This window comes from Panthera uncia, chromosome B1 (assembly GCF_023721935.1).
Source record: "Panthera uncia isolate 11264 chromosome B1, Puncia_PCG_1.0, whole genome shotgun sequence".
NCBI lineage: Eukaryota > Metazoa > Chordata > Mammalia > Carnivora > Felidae > Panthera > Panthera uncia.
Genome location: NC_064811.1, coordinates 130,575,190 through 130,592,982, shown reverse-complemented (window position 1 = coordinate 130,592,982; position 17,793 = coordinate 130,575,190).

Sequence of the window (17,793 nt, the reverse complement as noted above, 5' to 3'; positions counted from 1 at the left end):
CTGTGGCTGATCCTGATCTAAAGTACCAAGAAGGTTCTACAGGCCACTTAAGAAAATGCAATATATTTCTTAATTTTTTTAATGTTTATTAATTTTTGAGAGAAACAGTCAGAGTGTAAGTGGGGGAGGGGCAGAGAGAGAGGGGGGAGGGGGAGACACAGAATCTGAAGCAGGCTCCAGGCTCTTAGCTGTCAGCACAGAGCCCGATGCGGGGCTTGAACTCGCAAATGGCGAGATCATGACCTGAGCCAAAGTAGGCAGTTAACCCACTGAGCCACCCTGATGCTCCAAAAATGCAATATTAATCTAAAACACAATAATATGAATTCATGGTAACATGATCATTGACCCTGTATCTCACCCAGACCCATTCTCAAACAGGGGTCAGTCTAAAGTTTTTTCTTGATTGTTTTTTGGTTATTGGTTGGTTGGTTTAATTCTCTATGTGAGGATATGAGAGTTGGAAATAAGTGTTCTGATGATCATTTGGCACTTTATCGGTCCATTTATAGTGTTCAGGTTGTTTGGAGTAGTCAACTCCCTTTCTACCAAATAAATGAAAACATTTTTTCCCCTTTGTCACAACAATTGGTAGGAGACTGACTGGAAAATATTGTTCTTCATTACCTAGTGGCAATGCGCCCCACATTTGTTGTGAACAGCCCCCACTTATGTTTTATATAACTATAAATATAGAATTTAACTATACTTTAACTATAAGTATAGAATTCTATAACTGTAAGTATAGAATTTAAGTATACTTTATTGTTTTATTTTACATGGACTATCCAGGATTTTAAAAAAGAACTTCTGAAAATATTATATCTTCAAGAACAAAGATAAATCTTCCAACGAGATATAGGAATATAACTACTATTTATAGATGATATAAAGTAGAAGCTTTACTTGTCAGTCATAAGAACATGTGTCTGGAAATATTAGGCATGTGAATGTTCATTTATCATATCAACAATGACACTAATTTCCCAGGTTACATAGAAAACCTGAGAAACAAATAAGCCACTAAACAATGTTCGATGAAAAAAGCCCTAAAGTCCCTATGATTCCCATCTGTGGACTCTGAATTGAGCAAAGCGGTATCATGCAGCCTGAATGATGTCTGAACTCAGACATCACATAACTTCTTGAGAAACAAGCATGTTCCTTTGTGGAAAAAGTATCAGGGCATTTAAAATCATGAAAGTTGAGACTGATAAATTGCTATTTTTAAGGAATTATAAATCTTCCTTGTCTCCCCAAGTTTCTAAAAATATGAATGACGTAAGCATCAGACTGTGCTCCCTGCTCTAAGCTCCAGGCTCCTAAATCTATCTGCTTAGCTGGTATTCTAAAAAGACATTTCCAAATAAGCGTGTCCAAACCTAAATTCTTGATTCCTAAATCAATGTATTCTGTATCTTCCTAAACATGCTCTTCACTCAGGCTTCTAATTTACTAAAAATTATGTCACAATCTACCCAATTACTCAAGTGAGGGGGGAAAAAACACAACTTTATCACTTTTGATGTATTCTTTTTCTTAATACCCACATCTAAGATATCTGCATGTCATCTCATTATTCTACCTTCAAGGTATTTCCTGAATCTGCTTACTTCTCTCTTTCCCAGTCACCATCCTGTCTATGTCATTATCTCTTCTTCAGAAAGCTGAAAAACTACTTATCTAGACTATCTTGGCCCCCTCCAACCCCCCACCCCTACACAGGAGCCAGACTAATTTTTGTGCAGTATAAAACAGATCACATCACTCTCTTGTTTAAAAAGACTTTTTGTTACACTTCTACTGTGATCTAGATTTGTAACCATGCCTTACAAAGTCTTGTACAACCTACCTTCTGACCAGATTTAACACCTCATCTTCTGCTACTAAACCTTCCCTAATTCTCACCTTCAGAAAATACCGGGAAGGCACCATGCGTTTTTCTCTCTCATGGTTTTTTATAAATCCCGATCCTTGAACTTAGAAAGCACTGACCCCTCATGCCCAGATCTGCACTAGGCTGACTCCTTCTCAAACATTCAGTTTAAATGTTATGTGCTCACAGTCTTTCCTGACTGTGCTTTCGGAGGCAGTACCCCACTCTCCAGGTTATTATTCTCTTTTCTATATTATATTTTATTGTTTAGATCCTTTATGGTATATAGCATTCATGAAAAGTATTTGGTTGATCTATATGTGTATTGGCTATCTCTCTGATTATATTAGAAGATCCATCAGGAAAAAGCCCATATCTTTTTCTTCACCTATAGTCCCCCAATACCTTGTACCTAGAATAAATTACACATTCAAATGCGTTTGATGAGCAAATAAATATGAATTAAGTTCCAGGTTTAATTTGCTCCTAAGTAATGTGAAATATAACACAGAATCTTGCATACATCCATCTAGAATGGAATGAGAGAAATTTGTTAGTTGATAAAGCAGCAGCAGGGTTTGCAAGGACTGACTCCAATACTGAAAGACCTTCTACTGCGGGTAAAATGCTACTAAACAGCATCACATGCTACAGAGAAATAATCCATGAAAGGAAGAGTCAATCCATGTGGCGAATGTCATGTTTTCTGATTTTAAGAAATTGCCACAGCCACTCCAAGCTTCAGCAACCACCACCCTGATTAGTCAGCAGCCATCAACACGATGGCAAGAACCACCACCAGCAAAAAGATTACAACTCACTGAAAATCAGGTGAGGCCAGCAACTGGGGCAATAAAGTACTTCTTAATTAAGGCGGGTACACTGTTATTCAGACGTAATGCTGCATAATGCTGTTGTACATTTAATAGACTATAACATAGTATGCACGTAACTTAAATGCACTGGGAAACCAAAAAATTCATTTGACTTGATTTATTGTGGTATATGCCTTATTGTGATGGTCTGGAACCACACCCACAATCTTTTCTCAGGTATCCCTGTATCAAAATTATAAAAACTATATATTTAAAAATAGCACTACTGTAAAAATTAATTGTAATGGTGCCAGTTAGTATTTTCTTCAATGTATGTCTCAATCCAAATTTTAAAAAAAAAGAGGGTTTAATAGTTATAAATCTGCCATAAATTTTCACTTAACAGGTTCCAGGAAGTTTTTTTTAGGCATTTCACCTACATCAATTCATTTAGTTCACTTAACAATCTTATAAAGTAGATGCTAATATTATTTTCATTTTTAGATGAGAGAAATGAGTTACAGAGGAGATCAAAAAGATATAATGAGACACAAAACAGAAATTCACACCGAGGTAATGTGTCTTCCAGAATTCAGGCTCCCACTCACTACACTGTACTGACCTTCTAAAAGATTTCAGTCACCTTAAAAGAGTTACCAGGAGCATCTCAAATGAAGCCAATAAAATGACAGCACATGACAGAAAAAGTCAGAGCAGTCTTTCAAGAGCAGAAAATTATCAAAGCAATAAAGATTCTGAGCAAGTCGACAAAATATAGAGCTACCGAGACTGTCAAAAACAAATCAGCACACAAACAAAACGAAGGAAATTTACTTACATAATTCTCTGAACGGAAAATGGGCCTCGGCTATATTTAGCTGATCCAGATTGTTAGTAACTACTAGAATTGGCTAGCCCTTTTAAAAAACATTTAAGTGTTAACTTTCCAAACTCTTTCAGAGTAAATCTTTCCAAAGAAAGATTTCCAACAGAGAAAACACTAAAGAAAATTTGAACATAGTAGAAAAACAAAATAAAATGACTTTTCATTTCCATCATGGCAGCAGTTTGTAGGGATTATTGTTAGACATCGCATTTTCCTACATACAAGTATATATACACTTGTAATTTATACTTGCAGTACTGTAGTCAAATGGGGAAGGTAAAGTTCTGTTTCTGTGTGTTCCCATGTGTATCTTTATTGTACTAACAGGTGGGTGCCGGTCCTCTTAGTTTAAGCTACCAAACAGAGTATAGAAATTTCCAGGGAAAGATTTTTATTGCAGAGCTATCGTCTCCAAAATAATACTAGCTATAGATCTTCTGGAGACGCTTTTATTCGAGGGAGGAAGTTCCCTTCTAGGACTAATTTACTGAGAATTTTTATCAGGAGTAGATGTAGGATTTCATCAATTTTTTTTTTTTCCTGCTTCTACTGAGATGACCATATGGCTTGGTTTTTTCTGTCTTATCATGCAATGAATTAGATTTACTGATTTTGATTTTCTTTTCTTTTTTTGTTTGAGTATCTATTAACTTTACTTTTAAAATTTATTTCTTTTATTTTAATTCCAGTAACATTGATTTACCTTTTTTTTTCAAAATTTTATTTAAATTCTAGTTGGTTAACATATAATGTAATATTGGTTTCAGGAGTAGAATTCAGTGATTCATAACTTACATATAACACCCAGTGCTCATCACAACAAGTGCCCTCCTTAATACTCATCACCTATCTAGCCTATCCCCCCCTACCTCCCCTCTAGCAGCACTCAGTTTGTTCTCTATAGTTAACAGGCTCTTAAGGTTTGCTTCCCTCTCTTTCTTTGCCTCTCCCATATGTTCATCTGTTTTGTTTCTTAAATTCCACATATGAGTGAAATCATATGGTATTTGTCTTTCTCTGAATGACTTATTTTGTTTAGCATAATACACTCTAGCTGCATCCACATCGGTGCAAATGGCAAGATTTCATTCTTTTTGATGGCTGAGTAATATTCCTGTGTGTGTGTGTGTGTGTGTGTCACCTCTTCTTTATCCATTCATTAGTTGATGGGCATTTGGGCTCTTTGCATGATTTGGCTATTACTAATAATGTTGTTATAAACACCAGGTGCATGTTCCCCTTTGAATCAGTACTTTTGTATATTTTTGATAAATACCTAGTAGTACAATTGCTGGGTCACAGGGTAGTTCTATTTTTACCTTTTTGAGGAAACTCCACACTGTTTTCCAGAGTGGTTCTACCAGTTAGCCTTCCTACCAATGCTGTAAGAGGGTTCCCTTTCTATGCATCCTCACCAACATCTGTTGTTTCCTGTGTTGTTAAATTTAACACTTCTGACAGGTGTGAGGTGTTATCTTATCACGGTTTTGATTTGTATGTCCCTGATGATGAGTGATGTTTAGCATCTTTTCATGTGTCCATTGACCATCTAGATGTCTTCTTTGAAAAAGGATCTGTTCATGTCTTCTGCTCATTTCTTAACTGGATTATTTGTTTTGTGGGTGTTGAGTTTGATAAATTCTTTATGGATTTTGGATACTAACCTTTTATCAGATTTTTCATTTGCAAATATCTTCTCCCATTCTGTAGGTTGTCTTTCAGCTTTGTTGATTGTTTCCTTCACTGTGCAGAAGCTTTTTATCTTGCTGAAGTCTCAATAGTTCATTTTTGCTTTTGTGTCCCTTGACTCCAGAGATGTGTCTAGTAAGAAGTTACTCTGGCCAAGGTCAAAGAGGTTGCGCCTGTGTTCTTAAGGGTTTTGATGGTTTCCTGTCTCACACTTAGGTCTTTAAAACATTTTGAATTTATTCTTGTGTATGGTGTAAGAAAGTGGTCCAGTTTCATTCTTCTGCATATTGATGTCCAGTTTTCCCTACACCATTTGTTGAAGATACTGTCTTTTTTTCCATTGGATATTCTTTCCTGCTCTGTCAAAGATTAATTAACCATATAAGTGTGGTTCCATTTCTGGATTTTCTATTCTGTTCCATTGATCTATGTGTCTGTTTCCCAGTACAACACTGTCTTGATTATTACAACTTTGTAATATAGCTTGAAGTCTGAAACTGTTATGCCCTCAGCTTTGTTTTTTTCTTTTTCAAGATTGCTCTGGCTGTTAGGGGTCTTTTGTAGTTCCATACAAATCTTAGGATTATTTGTTCTAGCTCTCTGAAAAATGTCAGTGGTATTTTGATAGAAATTGCATTAAATATGTAGCTTTGGGTAGTACAGACATTTTAAAAATATTTATTCTTCCCCAGGAAATTTGATTGAGTTTCAGAGAACAATTGGGACTTCCTAGGTAAATTCCACTTGAATGTGGTGTATTTTCTATTTTATACATTGTTGCATTTGATTAGCTAAAATTTTAATAATTGTATCATCTTCATTAGAGATACTGGTTTGTATTTTTCTTTCTCATAATACCTTTGGCTTAGAGTAATTCTAATGTCATAAAATATGTTGTGAAGTATTCCTTCTTCAGTTTTCTAGAAGAATTTGTGTAGATTGGTATGTGTTCTTTAAGAGGTTAATAGAATTCACAACAGAATTCATTTAAGGCTGGAGGTTATTTTTTGAGAGTTTTTTAAACTATGAAATCAATTTCATTCATATACATGAGATAGCTAAAGATATCTCTTTTTTGATGAGTATCTTTATTGCTTTCTGTTGTTTTTCAGAGCTCTATTTCTTTAATTTCCAATCTAATCTTTATTATCTTCATCCTTCTTCTTTTAGGTTTTGTTTGCTCTTCTTTTCCCAACGTCCTAAAGTGGAAAGTTAATTTATTGACTTGAGGACTTCTTTCTAAGTATGAATAGCTATAAATTTCTCTCTAAGCACTTCTTTATCTGCCTGCCATAATTCTAGTGTCATTTCTTATTTTTATTTACATGAAAGTATTTTCTAATTTTCTTTTACTTTATTCTTTGATTCATTTGTTGCTTAGGAGTGTGGTGTTCAATGTCCAAATATTTGTGAGTTTCTCAATTTTTTTTCCTACCATTGATTTTTAGTGTTATTCTGCTGTAGTCAGGAACATACTGTATTTTACTTCCATTCTTTTAAATTTATTGAGATTTAGTTAATGGCCTACCATATGATCCATCCTGGAGAATGTTCCATGAACACTTTAGAAAAATATACACATTGCTGTTATGGGTATAGTGTTCTATCGAGTCTAGCTGGTTCTATGGGTCTAGTTGGTTTATACCGTTGTATATGCTCAGGCTGATCTATCCAGTATTGCAGTTGGGTTATTGAAGTCTCCAACTATTTTTAGAGAACTGTCTATTTCTTTCTTTAAGTCTGTCAACAGCTGTTTTTTACATTTGGCAACCCTCCTACTGTTGCATATGTTTATAATTAGTAGATCTTCTTGATAAGTTGACCCTTTTGTCATTGTAAAATGTCACTTTTTATCTCTTAACACATCTTTTATTTAAAGTCGATTTTGTTTACATCAGTATGACCACTCCAAACTTCTTGTGGTTGCTGTTTGCATTTCTTTTGCCATCAGTTTACTTTTGATCCATTTAAATCTTTGTACCTAAAAGGTGCCTCCTTTAGGAGTACATGCACTCCAATGTTTATAGTAGCATTATCAACAATAGCTAGACTATGGACAGAGTCCAAATGCCCATCAACTGATGAATGGACACACACACACACACACACACAAGAATATTACTCAGCCATCAAAAAGAATGAAATCTTGCCATTTGCACCAATGTGGATGCAGCTAGAGTGTATTATGCTAAACAAAATAAGTCATTCAGAGAAAGACAAATACCATGTGATTTCACTCATATGTGGAATTTAAGAAACAAAACAGATGAACATATGGGAGAGGGGGAAAAAAGAAGATTTCTATATGTCTTTTTTAAAGCAGAACGTTATTATATTTCAACATGCAGTTTTTGTACTACTGAAAAGTAGAGCATCACAGTAAAATGTTCTCTAGAAAATGTGGTATTACATTTGTAATTCATGGCAAATGGTTAACATCCTTAGCCATATATGTCTTATGTCTTTGTTTATTGTTCTAGTCCTCCTTTGTTACTATATTTTAAGTCAACATCTTCAAGTGTTACATTTTTTTCATTTCTTTAATGGTATTTTCTCTCTATTTCGTTTTTTTAAGTTTTATTTATTTATTTTTGAGAGAGAGAGAGAGAGACAGAGAGAGTGAGGGAGGGACAGAAAGAAAGGGAGGGAGAGAGAACCCCAAACAGGCTCCACACTGTCAGTGCAGAGCCCGATGCAGGGTTCAAACTCAAGAACCCTAAGATCATGACCTGAGCTGAAATCAAGAGTTGGACTCTTAACTGAATAAGCCACCCAGGCACCCATTCTCCATATTTCTTTTAGTTAATTTTCTTAGTGATCATGATAAGGTTAACCATATACATTTTAATTTTTATCGTATTTTACTTTGGATTTATACTAACTTAATTCATTTTTATTAATTTATTTATTTTTGAAAGAGAGACAAAGAGCATGAGAGGAGGAGGAGCAGAGAGAGAGACACACAGAATCCAGAGCAGGCTTCAGGCTCCTACCTGTCAGCACAGATCCCGATTCAGGACTCAAACCCATGAACCGCAAGATCATGACCTGAGCCGAAGTTGGATGCTTAACCAACTGAGACACCCAGGCACTTCTATACTAACCTAATTCCAATGAGATTTCATGCATAGGAAGTAATCTTGAAACAAACAGTATAATGCTATCTTCCCCTTCGTGGCCTTTGCATTATTATTGTCATCCATCTGTTACTTTATATATTATAATCTATGATATGATATTCATTTTCCTTTAAAATATTAAGTATCTTTCAGGGTGCCTGGGTGGCTCAGTCGATTGAGCGTCTGACTTCAGCTCAGGTCATGATCTCACAGTGTGTGAGTTCGAGCCCCGTGTCGGGCTCTGTGCTGACAGCTCAGAGCCTGGAGTCTGCTTCAGAGTCTGTGTCTCCCTCTGTCTCTCCACCCCTTCCCCTGCTCATGCTCTGTCTCAAAAAAAAATAAACATTGAAAAACTCTTGAAAAATAAAAAAAATAAAATATTAAGTATCTTTCGAAGAGATTATAAAACAATTTTAAAACAGTTTGTGATTTTCCACATATTATTATTTTCCATTGCTCTTCATTCCATTGTGTGAAGACAGATTCTTTTCTGCTATCATTTTCTTTGTGCCTGAACAACCTTTTGAACATTTGTTATAGTGAGTCTGCTAGTGGTAAATTCTTTTAGCTTTCATAGATCTGGAAATTTTCTATTTCACCTTCACTATTAAAACATATTTTGTAGTGGGTGTTGAATTCTGGTTGAATATTTTTTAAGTGCTTTAAAGATATTTTTCCACTGTCCTTAGATTTACATTATTTCAAATGAGAAACCTGACATTTTTGCCTTTTTTTCTTCTGTACACTATCTTTCTTTTCATGCTGCTGTTAAGATTTTTTATCATTTTTAAACAAATTAACTATAATATACCTTTGTGTCCTTTCCTCATGTTTATCCTTCAGATTCATTGAACAACTTGGTTTATAATTTTCATCAAATTTCAAATTATTCAACCATTATTCATTCACTTTTTTTCCTATTTTTTTGGAGGGGGGGACTTTAATTGCATTTACCTTAGGCTGCTTGAAATTGTCCTATATTTCACTGATGATCTGTTCATTTTTTTTCTGTTATTTTATTTCTGTACTTTATTTTGAATGGGTCTATTGTGCTGTCTTTATTGTCACTAATATTTTCTTCCGCAATGTAATTTTTCAAATGACTGCTCTAAGTTTTCATCTTAGACACTATATTTTTCAACTCCAGAAATTTAATTGTTATCTCCTTTGAACACTGCCCATGACTATCCTTAACATGGTCAATTTTTCTACTACTTTCTCATACATATGTTGTAAAGTTATACTAAACATTTTAAAGACCCTGTATGCTATTATTATGACCTACTTGATTTCTTGTTCTGCTTCTATTGATTTTTTTCTTCTTCTTCCTTATAGGTTGTCTTTTCCTGCTTCTTTGGAAATTATTTCTTCAATGTTTAACACTGTGAGTTGTATTTTGCCTGTTGGTGTATGTTTTCATATTCTTATAAATGTTCTTGCTTTATTCTAGATGCATCTAAATTACTTAAAAGCCATCTGATTCTTTCAATGGCTGTTTTTAAAGGTTCTTAAAAAGAACCAGAATCCTTTGGCCTATGACTGATTTTTCCTTACTACTGAGGGCAATCACTTTTGATTACTCCTCCTAATGCTCATGAAATATGGAGTTTTCCAATTTGGTTGGTTGGAACACCAAGGCTATTCTTAGCCTTGTTCAATCTCCATGGATGATTTTCTCTACTTCTTTTGGTTGTTTTTTTTTCCCCCACAATTTTGGGTTGGTTTTTGACACACTTGTGTGTGGGCAAATACATTAGTAAAGACGTAAAGACCCTCTACAGATTTCTAGAGCTCTTTCCCTATTCAGCTTTGTTTCCTGTACTTTGCTATGTAAACTTTAGATGTCTGGGCCCCTCCAGACTTTCACCTCTGTATTTTCAGCTCAGAGAGACCTCCAAGTTATTTCTGACTTCCTCCTCTGGATTCAGAGGCCTAGAAATCTCTCTGGGCTGTAAGATGTGCAAATTGTAAGACTGATGTCATTTGTTTCTCACTCTCAAGGCCCACTGTCCTGTGCAACCTCATGTCCAATTTCTAAAAACTGCTTTGGTTTATGGTTGGTTAGTATAGGAATAAAAACATGTTTTCTGTCACCCCATCTTTGTGAAAGGAACAAATTTCATAATCCAATGTAAAGCCTTTAGACTTGCAGACAGTATAGAAAGCAAAATAATAAAAGGTGAGGTCAGTTATAATCGGGAAAAATTGTATTGGTGATAAAGTTGTAACAAACTTACTGGTAGAAAATTGTTCTCGCATGTTATAGCAGGTTATATAACTAGAAATAAAATCTCAGAGGTATATTCTAAATTTTAAGAAAGAACACTGTGAAGTTAGCATTATTTGTCCTACTTTATCAAATGGATACAGGTTCGGAGCTGTTCAGTGATGTAAGCAAAACAGAACTAACCTATAGGTTAGAGATTCTAAACCCCAGGTTATATACTTTAAGCCAGAGATCTCAAAGTAACATCCCAAGTAACAGATTTGGTCCCTAGAAATTATTTTTGGTATGATTTGGGGCTACATGTTATTTTTCTTTCAAAAATTAGCATTCAATGACATATTAAACCTTTCAATATCTCACATTAAATCTGACTTTTCAACTTCTTTTAAAAATCCAGATTATCCAGGGTCTCTTAAGCCCCCATTTGTACATAGTGACAAGTTTTCTGGAGATAAGTACTGAAGCACACACACACAATTTCATCAGTCTCCACAGCCTACTTCATTTATTCACATTGCTTGCCTGAACTTGTATTAATCGATGCTACTCCTTTGTGAATACATAAAATATTCACAGGATACATATCTGATAAGGTTTTTATTTAAGTTCATTTATTTATTTTGAGAGACAGGGGTGAGGGGGTGGGGGGGCGGAGCTAAGAGCGTCAGAGAGAGAGGGAAGGAAAGAGACTAAATCCTAAGCAGGCTCTGCACATTCAATGCAGAGCCTGACACAGGACTCAAACTCATGAACCGTGAGACCATGACCTGAGCCAAAATCAAGAGTCAGATGCTTAAGTGACTGAACCAGCCAGGTGTCCCTCTGATGAGGTCTTGTAGGCAGTGTACTCACATACACATATATGCTTATACACACATAAACATTATAGTTGGAATTGAAATATAAAGCTTGAAATGTAAAATAAACCAAGAATGCATGCCCTTGAGTTTCAAACTATTATAAAACGAGTTGAGATTTTCGAAAGAAAATCTTAAGTATGATACAAAAAAGATTTTGTGTCTGTCATTCTCCAGGGAGCAATAACTAACAATAGTAGCTGCAACTTTCAAAGCAGAAATAATGTTAAATAATAATGATGATAACATAGCCTTACTCACTTCCGATTTTTCTTCAAGAGAGATATATTTCAACTTAATGAGGGAATAACATTATTAACAGTGATTTAATACATTAAGTAGTAGAGTATCTAGATACTTCCAATACTTTCAAATGAATGCAGTACAATCTCCTTAATTGTCATCGAGGGTGCTGAAGTGCACAAAAGTTGGTTCGTAGGATCACTGTAGACAATATTTAAGAAATTTTAGGGAAAGAAAAAGATTTTTGATAAGCTGAGAAAAAAATATTCTCCAATATTTAAAATGTGAAAAAGATCGCCAGTCAGAGTGGCCAAAATGAACAAATCAGGAGACTATAGATGCTGGAGAGGATGTGGAGAAACGGGAACCCTCTTACACTGTTGGTGGGAATGCAAACTGGTGCAGCCGCTCTGGAAAGCAGTGTGGAGGTTCCTCAGAAAATTAAAAATAGACCTACCCTATGACCCAGCAATAGCACTGCTAGGAATCTACCCAAGGGATACAGGAGTGTTGATGCATAGGGGCACTCGTACCCCAATGTTTATAGCAGCACTCTCAACAATAGCCAAATTATGGAAAGAGCCTAAATGTCCATCAACTGATGAATGGATAAAGAAATTGTGGTTTATATACACAATGGAATACTACGCGGCAATGAGAAAGAATGAAATATGGCCTTTTGTAGCAACGTGGATGGAACTGGAGAGTGTGATGCTAAGTGAAATAAGCCATACAGAGAAAGACAGATACCATATGGTTTCACTCTTATGTGGATCCTGAGAAACTTAACAGAAACCCATGGGGGAGGGGAAGGAAAAAAAAAAAGAGGTTAGAGTGGGAGAGAGCCAAAGCATAAGAGACTGTTAAAAACTGAGAACAAACTGAGGGTTGATGGGGGGTGGGAGGGAGGGGAGGGTGGGTGATGGGTATTGAGGAGGGCACTTTTTGGGATGAGCACTGGGTGTTGTATGGAAACCAATTTGACAATAAACTTCATATATTGAAAAATAAAATAAAATAAATTGTAAAAAAATAAGATAAAAAAAATAATAAAATGTGAAAAAGATGATTCCTTAAAGTACGTGGCAGTGACTTTGCTCTCTGTACCTACTTGTAAAAAAAACTTTTTTAAGTAACTTTTAAAACAAACATTTTTTAGAACTTGACATAGTACTCTCTAACAATAATCACTCTGGTTCTGTATCTGAGCACCAAAAGTGAATCATGGTCAATTAATAATACTATTTTCCTTTTTGAGAAGGTGGATTAGATTAGAAATTTTGAAAGGTCTATAATATAGGGAGTCTGCCTTTCAGTAAGACATTTAATACATTTTAAAGTCATTCTCTGTGCGTGTGTTTCTGTGGAAAAGAGAGATATAGGTGGAATAATGATAGATTTGATAGATCTAAAACTCTTGAGCAAAGGGGCCACCCCAAATTGACTTGCTTAGTGGATCAACATGCAGTTTGGAAAGAAGTCTAGCCTCTGTCATTGATATTCCCCTATTCAATGTTATATAAACACCCTGAATGAAAACAAAACTTGCAGCTCATAGTCCAAAGCCACAAGTGACAGACTATACACTAAATGTGGCTGAGTTCAATAGGTGGTCATTTTCCACCCAGCTCAATTATGTCTTTCCTCTTTCATCAGTCTCCAAAGAGAGGACTGAATCTCCTCCTGATTGTTAAGGAGTTAAACAACTTCATCCAACAATGTTTCATGCTGGATGGAAAGAATGGGGCTGAAGAGCTTTCTTTTTCTATGCTGCTTATTATCAGAAAAGAAAGTGTTGTGCAGAAGCCTCTAAAACATTTCTTCTTATGTCTCATTGGTCAGAAAATAATCATATTCCTCTCATAACCCACTTACTGGCAAATGAGGAGATCTGTATGGTCTGTTTAGATAAATTATGATTCGTAACATGGGCATAACCATTTGGCCGACCAAAGGGAAAAAAATGGAGGCCTGCTAGGGTTATAGAAAGGGATATTGGCTATTTGATAACCAAGTAACAGTGTCCATCACAGTTTAAAGTATTCTGATGATATAAAAGTAGGAAGGATAGTTACTCTTTTGGATATTCAAACCAAGATTTTTTTTTTAACATTTATTTATTTTTGAGACAGAGAGAAACAGAGCATGAACGGCGGGAGGGCCAGAGAGAGAGGGAGACACAGGATCCGAAGCAGGCTCCAGGCTCTGAGCTGTCAGCACAGAGCCTGATGCGGGGCTCGAACCCACAGAGCATGAGATCATGACCTGAGCCGAAGTCTGACGCTCAACCGACTGAGCCACCCAGGCGCACCTCAAACCAAGATTTAAAAAGCTCCCCAAAGCCTAAAATAATGGGTTGAAATTTAAGATAAAGACAAGATGTAAACAAATGCAGAATATTTTGTACTCCACCATTTATGCTTCAGTTTTTTGAGGGTCAGTTGGTTTAGAGTAGTTGAAATGAGAAGCAGCATGTAGTTTTGTTTGACCAACACATCCACTAAGAATCAATGACTAAAATTAAATAGACACTTTCCACAATCTAAGATTGCCTCATACTCATTTTATCTTGCCCAAATTCTATAGTCAGTTAGACTGTGGCTAAAATATTGTTTTCCATTCTGAGACTCATTATAAAAAGACTATTTGCACAAACTGAAGCAAGAACACTTAGGGAAGCCATATTAGAAGAAAAAATTTATAAAAACTGATGACATTTAAAGAGAGAAAAAAAGACCCAGGACGTGACAGAAATCTTCAAATTTAGAAGTCTTATTAAATGGTAGAAGAATTAATTTTTTCTGGGTGGCTAACACTCATTGAGCTCCTACTATGTTCAGAGCAATAAGAAAAGTCTGTGCTTTCATAGGGTTTGAATATAGATTAAACAGAGTAACACACACTTTTCACAGAGTCTAGATCACACTATGAGCTCAATCCATGTTAACTACTATTTTTATCAAATGAGGGAAATTACTAGTGCACATATTTTTAACTCAGTTTGGAGGAGAATATTTGGACAAACAGAACTGTTGGAGATCGAATTTGGTTTCCTGGGAAGACAGGCTACTTGGCACAAGCAAAACTCAACAAATTTAAATATCAATTCATTTATTCATTTATTTATTAATTTGTTCATTCATTCACTTATTTAATTTATTTATTCATTCATATATATACCATGTTCTGTCTTAAGCACTGTCTTTGCCACTATGAAGAAAAAGAAAGAGATACAAACAAGCAAATTCTTGGCCATTTCAGAGCTTATATTGTAGCAGAGAAGGGACACACAAATAAAATATAACGTGTTGCATAGGGTAAGTGCTATAAAGGTTAATAAAGAAGAGTAAGTGACAGAGGCAGGGATCAAAGGAGCATTCTCTGGTGAGATCATGTGAGCACATGAATGGTATAAAGAACTAAGTCATTACCAGATAGAGAGAGAGAGAGCATTCCAGTCTAAAGGCCCTGAGGAGTTTGCTTAACATGTCCAAAATAAATAAATAAATAAATAAATAAATAAATAGCAAAAATGAGCTGGGAGAAGCATAGTAGAAATGTAGGCTGGGGCGCCTGGGTGGCTCAGTCGGTTAAGTGTCCGACTTCAGCTCAGGTCATGATCTCACGGTCCATGAGTTCGAGCCCCGCATCGGGCTCTGTGCTGACCGCTCAGAGCCTGGAGCCTGTTTCAGATTCTGTGTCTGCCTCTCTCTGACCCTCCCTCATTCATGCTCTGTCTCTCTCTGTCTCAAAAATAAATAAACGTTAAAAAAAAATTTTTAAAAATGTAGGCTAATGAACTAAACTGAGTCTAGATTATGAGAGGTTTTGTACTCCATAATAAACTTTATGTAGCTTAATTTTTCTTTATGTAGTTGATTAATCTCTCCCAGTGAAGAAAGCCAATTCATTGAAAACAGTTTCCTTAATCAGTGTTGTAAAGGGAATGAATTCATTAACTGGCTTGGTACCTAAACCAGATGATCATTAAATTCTTTCTAACCCTTGGTATTCTATTTCTTACGGGCCTTTTTATGGAGTCCAAATATGCAATCCTGTTTGTCAAGTAAGAGTTTTCATTAAATCTGCAATTTCAGTAGCCAGCATCACAGCATTTAGCACAGAGTCTGTGGTTCAGTACATCTGATTTCTGACTTGCAAGTGAAGAAACTTTAAACAGATTTAGGACTACTAACATGGGCAGTTTTTAAAACTAATGCCTGTGGATTCATTTTAACTAAAAAGAAAACAAAAATTAGGTTTAGATTTTCTCTCTCTCTTTTAAATGTATTTCTCCATTCCCTTTGCTGTCCTCCTGGCAAAGCCAGAGGTTATGAAGCTCAGGATGAAAATTGCTGTAAACGAAACATGGGCAGAAAAGTTACCAAAAAGAATATTTTGCAGCTGCAAAAACACGTCTAGGCTTTTCTCTGACACGATGCTGCCTCTGCTCATAATGGGCTACTAGGTGACAGCATCCAAAAGCCCTCCAGGAGAAAGCCTGCTGGCAGCTTTGTTGAAATTTCCAGTAATTAGAAAAATTCTTCTCTCAAAGAAAAATCGTAGCTGAGACTCTTCACATTGAAAATACCAGGTGCTTAGACCAGGTAGACAAGCCATTGTAGCTAAGGGGTGATCGCTCGGGTCCAGGAACCAAAGTTGATGCCGGTGAAATACAGGAAGCACTTTAGACGCATGAAATTAGTGGATTGCTGGGCTGCTGTGGAGGTGTTCGCTAGGTAATCCCATACAATGACTTGGGTTAAATAATCTGGAGGTTGGTCTAGATCAGCAGTTCTTGAACTTTGGCATATATCAGAATCAGCTGGTGGATTTGCTCCGCACAGCTATCTGGGCCCCACCCCTAGTCTTCTAGTCAGTAGGGAAGGGCTGGAGCTGGATAATTTGCATCTGTAATGAATTCCCAAGTGCTGCAGCTGCAGAATTAGAAGCTGCTGTTTGACAATCGCTAATCTAGAGACAATGACTTGAGGAATCGGAACTTTATCCTCAATGAAATAGATTTGCCTACTCAATCAACTAAATTTTATTTAATAGGAATTGGGAGGCTGAATGCTACAGTTACGTGCCTTCGTTCTAAGATTCTTCTATGGAAACCTGGACTCCAGACAAATGTTTTCTTAACAATATTATTTGTGATGGCTAATATTTATAGAGGCTTGGACTTACCAGGAAATTTATAGATCTGGAATTATTTAGTCCTCACAAAACTTCTAAGACTCGGGCAATATGATCCCAGTTTTGGATGAAAAAAACAGCCGATTGTAGGTTAAGTGAATTGTATAAGATTAAAATGAAATGCCTGTTTGGTTCAGTTGATAGAGCACATGACTCTGGATCTTGGGGTCGTGAGTTGGAGGCCCATATTGGGGGTAGAGGTTACTTTAAACAATAAATAAATAAAATATATTTAAAAGAGCTACCAAGTGACAAAGAACGACAGCATTCGAATCTGGGTTCTATTTATTACTTTCCCTATAGCAGGGAATTTCATAATTTAATGTGGATATAAATCATCTGAGATCTTATTAAAATGCACACTCTGTTGATCGCATGATGAATACATAATGACCAAAAAGGTCAATATTGCTGCAATATTTTAAATGAATTTATATTATTCTAATCATAATATTGTTTATATAACTTTAAAAATTGGTACATAAACAACATTCATTCCACCAAAACAAACTGTGTCTACCTCAGGTGAATTTCAGTCCTTAAAAAAACTATGATCTTCCAATTATATAAGGCACATAAGTCATATAAACACAAAACACACAATAATACCTTATAATTTTGTTTTTTGTTTAACAGAAAATGAAATTCTATTTTACAACTGTCCTTATGTCTCAATATGCAATCAAAATAGCAATGGTACAAATTTCCTCTTGAAAGAATCATCAAGCAGCCCATCTTACTCTAACTAAATAGACCATGCTTAAGTTTCAGTTATTTCTAATCAGGAGATTTTTTTTTTTTTTTATATAATTTTCTTCCATGAAATTACTTGAGGGCTACATTGTAGCCAGTTCTTTTAATACATCTCTCAAATATATTTTA